This window comes from Python bivittatus, unplaced genomic scaffold (genome assembly GCF_059951505.1).
Source record: "Python bivittatus isolate LINGU-HERP-01145 unplaced genomic scaffold, Pbiv_v1 ctg000530_np1212, whole genome shotgun sequence".
NCBI classification, from domain to species: domain Eukaryota; kingdom Metazoa; phylum Chordata; class Lepidosauria; order Squamata; family Pythonidae; genus Python; species Python bivittatus.
In genome coordinates this window covers 10,340,453-10,352,534 of record NW_028277085.1, presented here as the reverse complement: position 1 = coordinate 10,352,534, position 12,082 = coordinate 10,340,453, and positions in this window count along the sequence as shown.

Here is a 12,082-nt window from a genome sequence, read left to right as displayed (position 1 = left end):
AACATGCAAATCATATCATGGCTTAGAGTGTTGGGTGAATCCAATCAATGTCTTGCCATGTGCTGAAGAGAAAACTACCCAGAAGTGCCCTCCCCATGGTGGTTGACAATTCCTGTCATTTTTTTTTTCAGTCAGAAAAACTGAGAATTATGCAAGTTGTAAGTTGTAAACACATCTGGAGGACACCAGATTCAACTGAAAGCTATGGAAGCTTGCAAGCATGTCTACTTGGGTCTTTTTCTTTTACAAATATATTTCTTTGTATTTTTCTGTAATAAACCAAAACAGTTGTGCAGCCAGTTTTTACTATGCAGTCATGAAAACTGTCCAGTGACTATATATTTTAAAAATGAGATGGTTTAAATAGGTTACCTTCCAATTACCTAGTGGGGCTGACATCCTCATGCCCTCTGTCAATTTGGCCATAAGGCAAAGGGTCTTGATTTTTTTCAAACTATTCACTGAAATATGAAATTTTACCCTGACTCCAACATCTGTCAAATTGTGTCTTCATGATATACTTTATTTAGCTTAGCAGTTGATCAGATAATTATGCTGGAGATTTAAACCAAGTTTTGGACCTTTTAGTTGATCATAGCAGTTTCAAGTAAATTGACGTCTCATGGAAAAGTGTTACAAGCCTATTTATTGGAATTTAGTTTGGTATGTATATAAGAACTGTTGAATCCAGCTTTTTTAAAAAAAATTGTATTCATCATATGACTTGTCCCTGAACTGATTTTAAAATTGTTTCTTGATCAGGTGGATCATTGCAATATATGTTCAAATGCAATTTCTGATCATGCTCCACTCATACTATACTTTCAATTGTTTTAAATAAAGAATATTGTACAAAATTTTGTATAAACCAGGAGATCATGAGTTCTAGTCCTCTGTTAGGCATGAAAGCTGGCATTCATTGGACCAGTCACACTATCTCAGCCCAACCCACTTCACAGGTTGTTGTTCTGGGGAAAATAGAAGTAAGAAGCATTATGTATGCCACCAAATAAAGGTAGGATTTATATCTATTAATAAATAAGTTTTCCCTCTTTATGTATGTTCTTATATCAGTTATTTTGGAGTGAATAAAGATTGACAAGTATGCAAGTCATTGCCTAATTTTTTTGTTAAATGCGGATGTTAATATTTTGACAGCAACTTTGGCTCAAAGATTTCAAACTCAGGCATCAGATAACATTGGATTATTAATGGATACATTCAATACAAGATCAAACAAATTGTATTCAGTAGTATTTGCTTCCCTGGATTCAGAGAAACCCTCTGATATAGTGTAATTTAAAAAAAAAAAAGCATTTCTTTTCAATGTTGTTAATTGGATTAAAATGTGATATTTTAGGATTATCACAAATGGAACAATTTCTTCCCTCATTATCATGTTGTGTGGAACTCACCAAGAATGTTCAATTTCTTCTCTACTACTTAATATGACTTTGGAAGTATTTGTTTCATCAGACAGTCTAAATGTATTTTGAGTATTAATATGGTCAGGATGGAATATAAATTATTGTTATACAGTATGTCAATGACATATAATTACCAATGACATGGTAAACACTTCAGTAATATTTCAGATTATTTTATTAACTGGAATAAGTCTAATATGCGTCCTATTGGTTCTAAACTGTCTATAGATATTTGTAAAAATGGGCTCTTGCAATTTATTTATATGTTTCTTTTATATACAGCCATAATGGCAATTTCCAAATATAAAAACATAACCAAGTTTAAAGCCACGATACTAAATTCAATATAAACAGATAAAAATAAACATTATAATATGATGGCATCAATGTGCCCTGGGCAATATTGGTTCATAAATATGTAAAAGAAGATGTTAACTTAGAGTAGCTTGTCTTTTTTTATCCTCTATACATAACGTACAAATCTACCTCACCATAACACAAGTCTATAATACAGCTCAATTTACCTTGAAATAGAATGTTTTATTTCATGTCCTTAGGAAGTTGACTTCCTGTCTCTCTCCACAATCAACAGATTTCTATGAAGTCTCCTTCTGTCACATTGAGTCTGCTGTCACCAGAAATTCCACATCAAACCTCTTTTCCTATACTACAGGGGTGAGGAATGTGTAGTGCTTCCAGTTGCTGAACTACAGCTCCCACCATCCCCTGCCAGCATAGCCATTGGTGAGGGATACTGAGGACTGTAGTTCTGCAACATCTGGAAGGCCCATAGGTTTTCCATTGCAGCTTTACTCCAGTACATGATACAGAGGACCATTCATTTTAACAATCAATGGCTGTATTTGCGGAACACACCAAACAAGTGCACCGTTGTTAGTCTAGCATGTTGTGTGAACCCAGTCCGTGTGATTATTTCCTTTAATGTATCGTGCAAATGTGGAACATTGGGTTAATTCCACAAACCATAATTAAACCAGGGGTAAGACAACAGCAGAGTTATTTTTCAATTTTAGATAAGCTTCCCATTTAAAAAGCATTAACCATCTGGTGAGGAGGGGGAAGCTTTTTCAAGCAGGGAATAAAGTAACATTTATTTTTGTTTTATTCTGTTTGTTGTTGTTCACCGCCCAGAGTCACTTGTTGAGATGGGCAGCTTTACAAATCGAATAAATAAATAAATAACAGCTCGGGTTTTAAATTTGTCAGCTTCCTTTTACTTCCACAGAAGACAGATATCTTAAACCTTCCCCAGAGTTGGAATCCAGATAGGTGCAGTCCTGTAACTCTTTCCTTAAAGACGTAAGCAAGCAAAACGCAGACTCTCATCTGAACAAAACGAGATGGAGATCTGGGCAGGGCTGCAATCTTGTGCACTTGACTTGTACAAGAGGTGTGTGTGTGTGTGTGTCTTTTTGGGAGGGGCTATCCAAGAAGAAAAGAGGACGGGAGCTGGAGAACAAAACCAGCACAGCAGCCTCCCCGTTAAAAGTGGCCTGAGAACGATAATCCCCGGCCGGCAGCTGGCTGCAAGTCGCGGTCCCTCTCCATCACGCCCCAGGTGCCTGATGGGAGCTGTAGTCCAAGCCTCCCATGTCCCCCTTCAGGAGGGACGGAACCGCCTCAATTGGACCGCACCTTCTTCGGCTGAGATCCTTTCCCGCGGCGCGTTCTGAGCATCCCTTTGATTTTCCCGTCTCCATGGGAACCACTCACGGCTCGGGAGGGGGCGCGCGCTCATTCCAACCTCCTCCCACTTCACCAGACCTGATGACAAAAAAAAAAAGAGAGAAAAAGACCGCGACGATGCCGACGGCTCTGATTGGCTGCCCTCAAGCTTAGGGAGCTCTCTGATTGGCTGGCCTGCCTCGTGCGGAATAGGAGAACGGAGGTTCTCCACAGCTGAGGCGAAAGAGGTCGCGGTAGCCGCCTGCGTTGGGTCTCGACTTGAGTTCCTCGGAGGAATATGCTTCCATGGGGCGGTTTAACACAGTTTGGGCCGGGGCTATATGCCTCCAAGAAAGAAAAACTTCTGAGGCCTGTTGCAAGATTAGCCAGAGCCTGTTGTTCCCTAAGGGTAAGTAGACATTTGGGTCTGAGGTCAACTTAGCCAAGCTTCATTTTCCAGAAAGCGCACAAAAAAAGAGGAAAATGTGTGGGGTTTGGTGCAATGTTAACCCAACCCTGTTCCCAGAGGGTAAGTGGATGTTTGGGTCTGAGGTAAACTTAGCCAAGGTTCATTTTCCAGAAAGTGCACAAAAAAAGAGGAAAATGTGTGGAGTTTGGTGCAATGTTAGCCCAGCCCTGTTCCCTGAGGGTAAGTGGATGTTTGGGTCTGAGGTAACCTTAGCCAAGGTTCATTTTCTAGAAAACACACAAAAAAAGAAGAAAATGTGTGGGGTTTGGTGCAATGTTAGCCCAGCCCTGTTCCCTGAGGGTAAGTGGATGTTTGGGTCTGAGGTAACCTTAGCCAAGGTTCATTTTCCAGAAAGCGCACAAAAAAAAGAGGAAAATGTGTGGGGTTTGGTGCAAGGTTAGCCAGAATCTGTTCCCAGAAGGTAAATGGGCGTTTGGGTCTGAGGTAACCTTAGCCAAGGTTCATTTTCCAGAAAGCGCACAAAAAAAAGAGGAAAATGTGTGGGGTTTGGTGCAAGGTTAGCCAGAATCTGTTCCCAGAAGGTAAATGGGCGTTTGGGTCTGAGGTAACCTTAGCCAAGGTTCATTTTCCTGAAAACACACAAAAAAAGAAAAATGTGTGGGGTTTGGTGCAATGTTAGCCCAACCCTGTTCCCTGAGGGTAAGTGGATGTTTGGGTCTGAGGTAACCTTAGCCAAGGTTCATTTTCTAGAAAACACACAAAAAAAGAAGAAAATGTGTGGGGTTTGGTGCAATTTTAGCCCAGCCCTGTTCCCTGAGGGTAAGTGGATGTTTGGGTCTGAGGTAACCTTAGCCAAGGTTCATTTTCCAGAAAGCGCACAAAAAAAGAAAAATGTGTGGGGTTTGGTGCAATGTTAGCCCAACCCTGTTCCCTGAGGGTAAGTGGATGTTTGGGTCTGAGGTAACCTTAGCCAAGGTTCATTTTCCAGAAAGCGCACAAAAAAAAAGAGGAAAATGTGTGGGGTTTGGTGCAATGTTAGCCCAACCCTGTTCCCAGAGGGTAAGTGGACGTTTGGGTCTGAGGTAAACTTAGTCAAGGTTCATATTCTTTGAAAACTCACCGCCCCCCTCCAAAAAAGCCTAATGTGTGATGTGTGTAGTAATATTATCCATTGCCTGTTTGTAGAGAATAAATAAATATTTTGGGTTTGAGTTAGTTGTAACTAAAATTCTTACAGTAGTAAAATACCTGTGGTGATTGTTTTAATATTAGCTGTGGTTTATTGTAAGAATTAAACTTTTGGGGCCTGAGGTAATTTTGGCCATAGTCCATATTCTTAGAAGGCCTAAAATACCTAGGGGATCTGGATTTATTTTCATGGTCTTTATTTATTTTTATGGTGTTGTTCCCAGGGAATAAATTAACACTTTGTTTCTGGTGTGATCTTAGCCATGACCCATGTTTTTAGTAAGGTTAAAAAAACCTTTTGGGCCAAGGTAATATTAGTTATGACCCATTATTCCCAGAGGGTAAATGTTTGCAGTGTGAGATAATCTTACCCATGGCCCATATCCTTCAGAGTAAAAAACGTATGAATTCTGGAGTAATCTTAGCCATGGCCTATTAATTGCATATTCTTAAAAGGATTTTAAAAACCCCCAGTAACATTTATCTTCCTTTCTTTCTCAGTTAGAATAAATCATATAGAAACCTCACAGTAACCTTTCTCTGGATTATTTGTCCCAATATTTTTTGTTATCTTTCATTTCAAAGGAATCAATTTGTGAATTTCAAAGAAATGAAGAATCGGGTCAGCTGGCAATCTCCTGCACCTATACTGATGAAAATATGGGAAAGAAAGATCACAGAAAGCAAAAAAGAATATTCCCCTACTGTGCTACAGGGTTGCCCACATCAGTCCAATCCAGACATCAGGAAGCTCTCTACAACAGTAAGTCAGATTTAATACTAGTCTCACCTTGAAGATTATTCTAAAAAAAGCCTGGCAGGTTACTGTTAACCAAATGTAGTTTCTCATTTGTTGATAAGTTATTTAGGTTTTAAGAAGGTTAGCAGAGGCATTTATTTTAATACAGAATTAGAAACATTTTAACCATGATATAACACATGTTCATAGAATGTATAGAAAAAACTGATCAGCCATAGTCAGATCAAAATTATTACATAAATAAGAAGAAAAACACTATTGTCCTAGCTTAATGCTAGTCATGGCATTGGGAAAGACTCAACTAAGGCTTTGCCTGCTATAACATTACTCATAACCTATTACTTGATAGAATATAAAAACTTTACCAGGCTAACAGTAATTATATCCATAGGCCAGATTCTGACATTAGGTGCAACCACGGACATGCAGGTGGTGAGTGAAACTATTGGGCTCAGCTGCCTATCTCATTCACACTGGGACTTGAGGAGAAACACCAGGCTGCCTCTTTGATTCCTGAGCAATCATTGACTGGACTCACACTGGAAAAGAGATTCCATGGGGCCCAGCTGGTTATCTCTTTCAGTCCCTGAGAAATCACCGAGTGGGGCTCACACTGGAGGGACACGAGGTGCTTCACCTGGGTGCCTCTTTCAGTCCCTGAGCTCCCACACAGTGGGACTCATACTGCAAAAGAGATTCCATGGGGCCCAGCTGGTTATCTCTTTCAGTCCCTGAGAAATCACCGAGTGGGGCTCACACTGGAGGGACACGAGGTGCTTCACCTGGCTGCCTCTTTCAGTCCCTGAGCTCCCACACAGTGGGACTCATACTGCAAAAGAGATTCCATGGGGCCCAGCTGGTTATCTCTTTCAGTCCCTGAGAAATCACCGAGTGGGCTCACACTGGAGGGACACGAGGTGCTTCACCTGGCTGCCTCTTTCAGTCCCTGAGCTCCCACACAGTGGGACTCATACTGCAAAAGAGATTCCATGGGGCCCAGCTGGTTATCTCTTTCAGTCCCTGAGAAATCACCGAGTGGGCTCACACTGGAGGGACACGAGGTGCTTCACCTGGCTGCCTCTTTCAGTCCCTGAGCTCCCACACAGTGGGACTCATACTGCAAAAGAGATTCCATGGGGCCCAGCTGGTTATCTCTTTCAGTCCCTGAGAAATCACCGAGTGGGCTCACACTGGAGGGACACGAGGTGCTTCACCTGGCTGCCTCTTTCAGTCCCTGAGCTCCCACACAGTGGGACTCATACTGCAAAAGAGATTCCATGGGGCCCAGCTGGTTATCTCTTTCAGTCCCTGAGAAATCACCGAGTGGGCTCACACTGGAGGGACACGAGGTGCTTCACCTGGCTGCCTCTTTCAGTCCCTGAGCTCCCACACAGTGGGACTCATACTGCAAAAGAGATTCCATGGGGCCCAGCTGGTTATCTCTTTCAGTCCCTGAGAAATCACCGAGTGGGCTCACACTGGAGGGACACGAGGTGCTTCACCTGGCTGCCTCTTTCAGTCCCTGAGCTCCCACACAGTGGGACTCATACTGCAAAAGAGATTCCATGGGGCCCAGCTGGTTATCTCTTTCAGTCCCTGAGAAATCACCGAGTGGGCTCACACTGGAGGGACACGAGGTGCTTCACCTGGCTGCCTCTTTCAGTCCCTGAGCTCCCACACAGTGGGACTCATACTGCAAAAGAGATTCCATGGGGCCCAGCTGGTTATCTCTTTCAGTCCCTGAGAAATCACCGAGTGGGCTCACACTGGAGGGACACGAGGTGCTTCACCTGGCTGCCTCTTTCAGTCCCTGAGCTCCCACACAGTGGGACTCATACTGCAAAAGAGATTCCATGGGGCCCAGCTGGTTATCTCTTTCAGTCCCTGAGAAATCACCGAGTGGGCTCACACTGGAGGGACACGAGGTGCTTCACCTGGCTGCCTCTTTCAGTCCCTGAGCTCCCACACAGTGGGACTCATACTGCAAAAGAGATTCCATGGGGCCCAGCTGGTTATCTCTTTCAGTCCCTGAGAAATCACCGAGTGGGCTCACACTGGAGGGACACGAGGTGCTTCACCTGGCTGCCTCTTTCAGTCCCTGAGCTCCCACACAGTGGGACTCATACTGCAAAAGAGATTCCATGGGGCCCAGCTGGTTATCTCTTTCAGTCCCTGAGAAATCACCGAGTGGGCTCACACTGGAGGGACACGAGGTGCTTCACCTGGCTGCCTCTTTCAGTCCCTGAGCTCCCACACAGTGGGACTCATACTGCAAAAGAGATTCCATGGGGCCCAGCTGGTTATCTCTTTCAGTCCCTGAGAAATCACCGAGTGGGCTCACACTGGAGGGACACGAGGTGCTTCACCTGGCTGCCTCTTTCAGTCCCTGAGCTCCCACACAGTGGGACTCATACTGCAAAAGAGATTCCATGGGGCCCAGCTGGTTATCTCTTTCAGTCCCTGAGAAATCACCGAGTGGGCTCACACTGGAGGGACACGAGGTGCTTCACCTGGCTGCCTCTTTCAGTCCCTGAGCTCCCACACAGTGGGACTCATACTGCAAAAGAGATTCCATGGGGCCCAGCTGGTTATCTCTCACTTTGTAAGTCTCAAACTGAAAGAGGCTCTGTGTGGCTCAGCTCATTGCCTCTGTCAGTCTCTGAGCAAGCACTCCATGAGACTCACACTAGAAGAGGATTCATGAGGCAGAGCTTACAGTGTTCTATTCTATAGTAGATGGTCTTTCATGCAGTCCAATAGGTATGTGCTGGGATAAAGTTTTTGTCCAGCGGGTCAATTAGGAACGTTTCCTCAAAGGAACGTTTCTCTCATTGTATACTCGCAGTACAGATAGACCGCATGCTTGGAACTAACTATTGTGTGTTCATTAGTTGCAGGAATGGTAAATTTTATAGCAAATGTGTTTCCCATGGCCCACATAAGTAAAAAATAATTCAGTGCTGAAACTGGGACTGAACATTAGGGACATCTCTTCCTCTTAGATAAAGTTAAGTTTGTTTCATCATCTTCTGGTAATAATGGACCTTCAACACAAAAACATCAATGGAGTAAAGTAAACTTCTGGAACGTATTGTTATTTTTTTTAAGTTTTACGTTGTGAGGCCTTCATGGCCTGAGCAATTTTAACCACACCTCTAAATTTAACAAGGAGCTCAACTTGTTCTTGCACCATGGTCTTCTTGCGCCACTGCCCCGTTAATACAATACAGAAATCAACTGGTGTGCAATTTAATCAGTTTGACTCTGGCTTCCATTCATTAAGAAGCTGAACCATTTTGTGTGGGCTGCTGTAAGGGGACCCATGGTTCTCTACAAGAACGGGCACACCAATTATATTATTATTGGCAAATATTCTCTGATACATTGTGAGGCCTTTATGGCCTTAACAATTTAAGCGACAGCTCTTCATTTAGCAAAGGGTTCAACTGGTTCCTGGGGAATGGTGTTAATGTGCCACTGCACCAGTCTTAAAATAGAGAAATATGCTGGTGTGCAGTTTAATCAGTTTTGGTGTGGCTTCCGTTCTTTAATAACCTGAACCACTCTGTGGCCTGGCATACTGTGGGGCATGGCTCGGCCCTCTATAAAAATGAACACACCAATTCCATTATTGAAGTCAAATATTTTACAATACATTGTGAGGCCTTCATGGCCTTACCAATTTTAGCCACAGCTCTTAATTAAGAAAAGGGCCCAACTGGTTTTGGGGGCATGGTCTTAATCTGCCATTGCCCTGTTTTTAAAATAGAGAAATATACTGGTACAGTTTAATCAGTTTTGCTGTGCCTTCCGTTCTTTAACAACCGGAACTTGTTTCTGTGGCCTGGCATAACGTGAGCCATGGCCAACCTGTCTACTAGACTGAACACACCAATTCAATTATTCTCGTCAAATATTCTCCACTACATTATGAGGACTTTATGGCCTTACAAATTTAAGCCACAGCTCTTGCTTTAGCAAAAGGCTCAACTTGTTCTTGGGGCACGTTCTTAATCTGTGACTGCCCCTTTCTTAAATTTGAAAAATATACTGGTATATAATTTAATCAGTTTCGTTGTGGCTGCTGTTCTTTAAAAACCCCGAACCAGTTTGTCTAGAAGGCATACCGTGCACCATTCTTTACCTCTGTATAGGAATGGGCACACCAACTATATTATTATTGATAAATATAGTCTAATACATTGTGAGCCCTTTATGGCATTAACAATTTTAACCACAGGTATTAATTTAGTGAAGCTCTCAACTGGTACTTGGGGCATGGTCTTAAAGTGCCACCCCCCATTCTTAAAATAGAGAAATATACTGCTGTGCAGTTTAATCACTTTCACTATGGCTTCCGTTCTTTAAGAACCTGAACCAGTTTGTGTGGCTCGGCGTAAGGTGTGCCATGGCCAAACTCTCTAAAACAGGGAGCGCACCACTGGCATTATTTCAGTCAAATATTCTCCAATACATTGTGAGCCCTTTATGGCATTAACAATTTTAACCACAGGTATTAATTTAGCGAAGCTCTCAACTGGTACTTGGGGCATGGTCTTAACGTGCCACCCCCCATTCTTAAAATAGAGAAATATACTGCTGTGCAGTTTAACCACTTTCACTATGGCTTCCGTTTTTAAGAACCCCAACCAGTTTCTGTGGCTTGGCATAACGTACGGAATGGGCAACCTGCACACGAGTGGCATTATTGCTTTCAAATGTTCTCCATTACAATCTGAGGCCTTCATGGTGTTATAAATTTTAGCCACAGCTCTTAATTTAGCCAAGGTGTGAACTGGTTACTGGGACATGGTCTTAACTTGCCACCCTCAGTTCTTAACATGGAGAAATTTACTAATGTGCAGTTTAATCACTTTCGCTGTGGCTTCCGTTCTTTAAGACCCCGAACCATTTTGTGTGGCCTGGCATAACGTACGGAATGGGCAACCTGTCTACACGACTGCACACCAGTGGCATTATTGTAGGCAAATTTTCTCCAATACATTGTGAGGCCTTTATGGCCTTATAAATTTTAGCCACAGCTGTTAGTTTTCAAAACGTCTGAACTGGTTCCTGGGGCATTGTCTTAACGTGCCACTCCCCGTTCTTAAAATAGAAAAATATACTGGTGTGCAGTTTAATCACTTTCGCTGTGGCTTCCGTTCTTTAAGAACCCGAACCAGTTTGTGAGGCCTGGCATTACGTGCGTCTTGGCCAACATGTCTACAAGACTCTTGACACCAGTGGCATTATTGCAGTCAAATGTTCTCCAATACATTGTGAGGCCTTTATGGCCTGATAAATTTTAGCCACAGCTGTTAGTTTAACAAAGCTCTCAATGCTTCCAGGGGCTGCTCTTAATGTGCCACTCCCCGTGCTTAAAATAAATAAATATACAGCTGTACAGTTTAATGACTTTCGCTGTGGCTTCCGTTCTTTAAGAACCCGAACCAATTTGCGTGGCTTGGCCTAACGTTAGCCATCTCCAAACTCTCTACAAGAGAGAGTGCACCAGTGGCAGTATTCCAGTCAAATATTCTCCTGTACATTGTGAGGCCTTTATGGCCTTACGAATTTTAGCCACAGCTCTTAATTTTCCATAGGGGTGAACTGGTTCCTGGGGCATGGTCTTAACGTGCCACTCCCCGTTCTTAAAATAGAGAAATATACTGGTGTGCAGTTTAATCATTTTCGCTGTGGCTTCCATTCTTTAACAACCCGAACCAGTTTGTGAGGCTTGGCGTAACGTGGGCCATGGTCAACCTCTCTACAAATCTAAGCACACCAGTGGCATTATTGCTTTCAAATGTTCTCCATTACAATCTGAGGCCTTCATGGTGTTATAAATTTTAGCCACATCTCTTAATTTTGCAAAGTTGTGAACTGGTTCCTGGGGCATGGTCTTAACCTTCCACCCCCCCATTCTTAAAATAGGGAAATATACTGGTGTGCAGTTTAATCAGTTTCGCTGTGGCTTCCGTTCTTTAGGAACCCGAACCAGTTTGCATGGCTTGGCCTAACGTGAGCCATCTCCAAACTCTCTACAAGAGAGAGCGCACCAGTGGTAGTATTCCAGTCAAATATTATCCTGTACATTGTGAGGCCTTTATGGCCTTACAAATTTTAGCCACACCTCATAATTCTGCAAAGGTTTGGACTGATTCCTGGGACATGGTCTTAACGTGCCAATCCCCGTTCTTAAAATAGAGCAATATACTGGTGTGCAGTTTAATCACTTTTGCTGTGGCTCCCGTTCTTTCAGAATCCGAACCAGTTTGCGTGGCTTGGCCTAACGTGAACCATCTCCAAACTCTCTACAAGAGAGAGTGCACCAGTGGTAGTATTCCAGTCAAATATTATCCTGTACATTCTGAGGCCTTTATGGCCTGGCGAATTTTAGCCACAGCTCTTAATTTAGCCAAGGTGTGAACTGGTTACTGGGGCATGGTCTTAACTTCCACCCCCCGTTCTTAAAATGGAGAAATGTACTAGTGTGCAGTGTAATCACTTTCGCTGTAGCTTCCATTCTTTAAGAACCCGAACCAGTTTGTGAGGCCTGGCATTACGTGCGCCTTGGCCAACATGTCTACA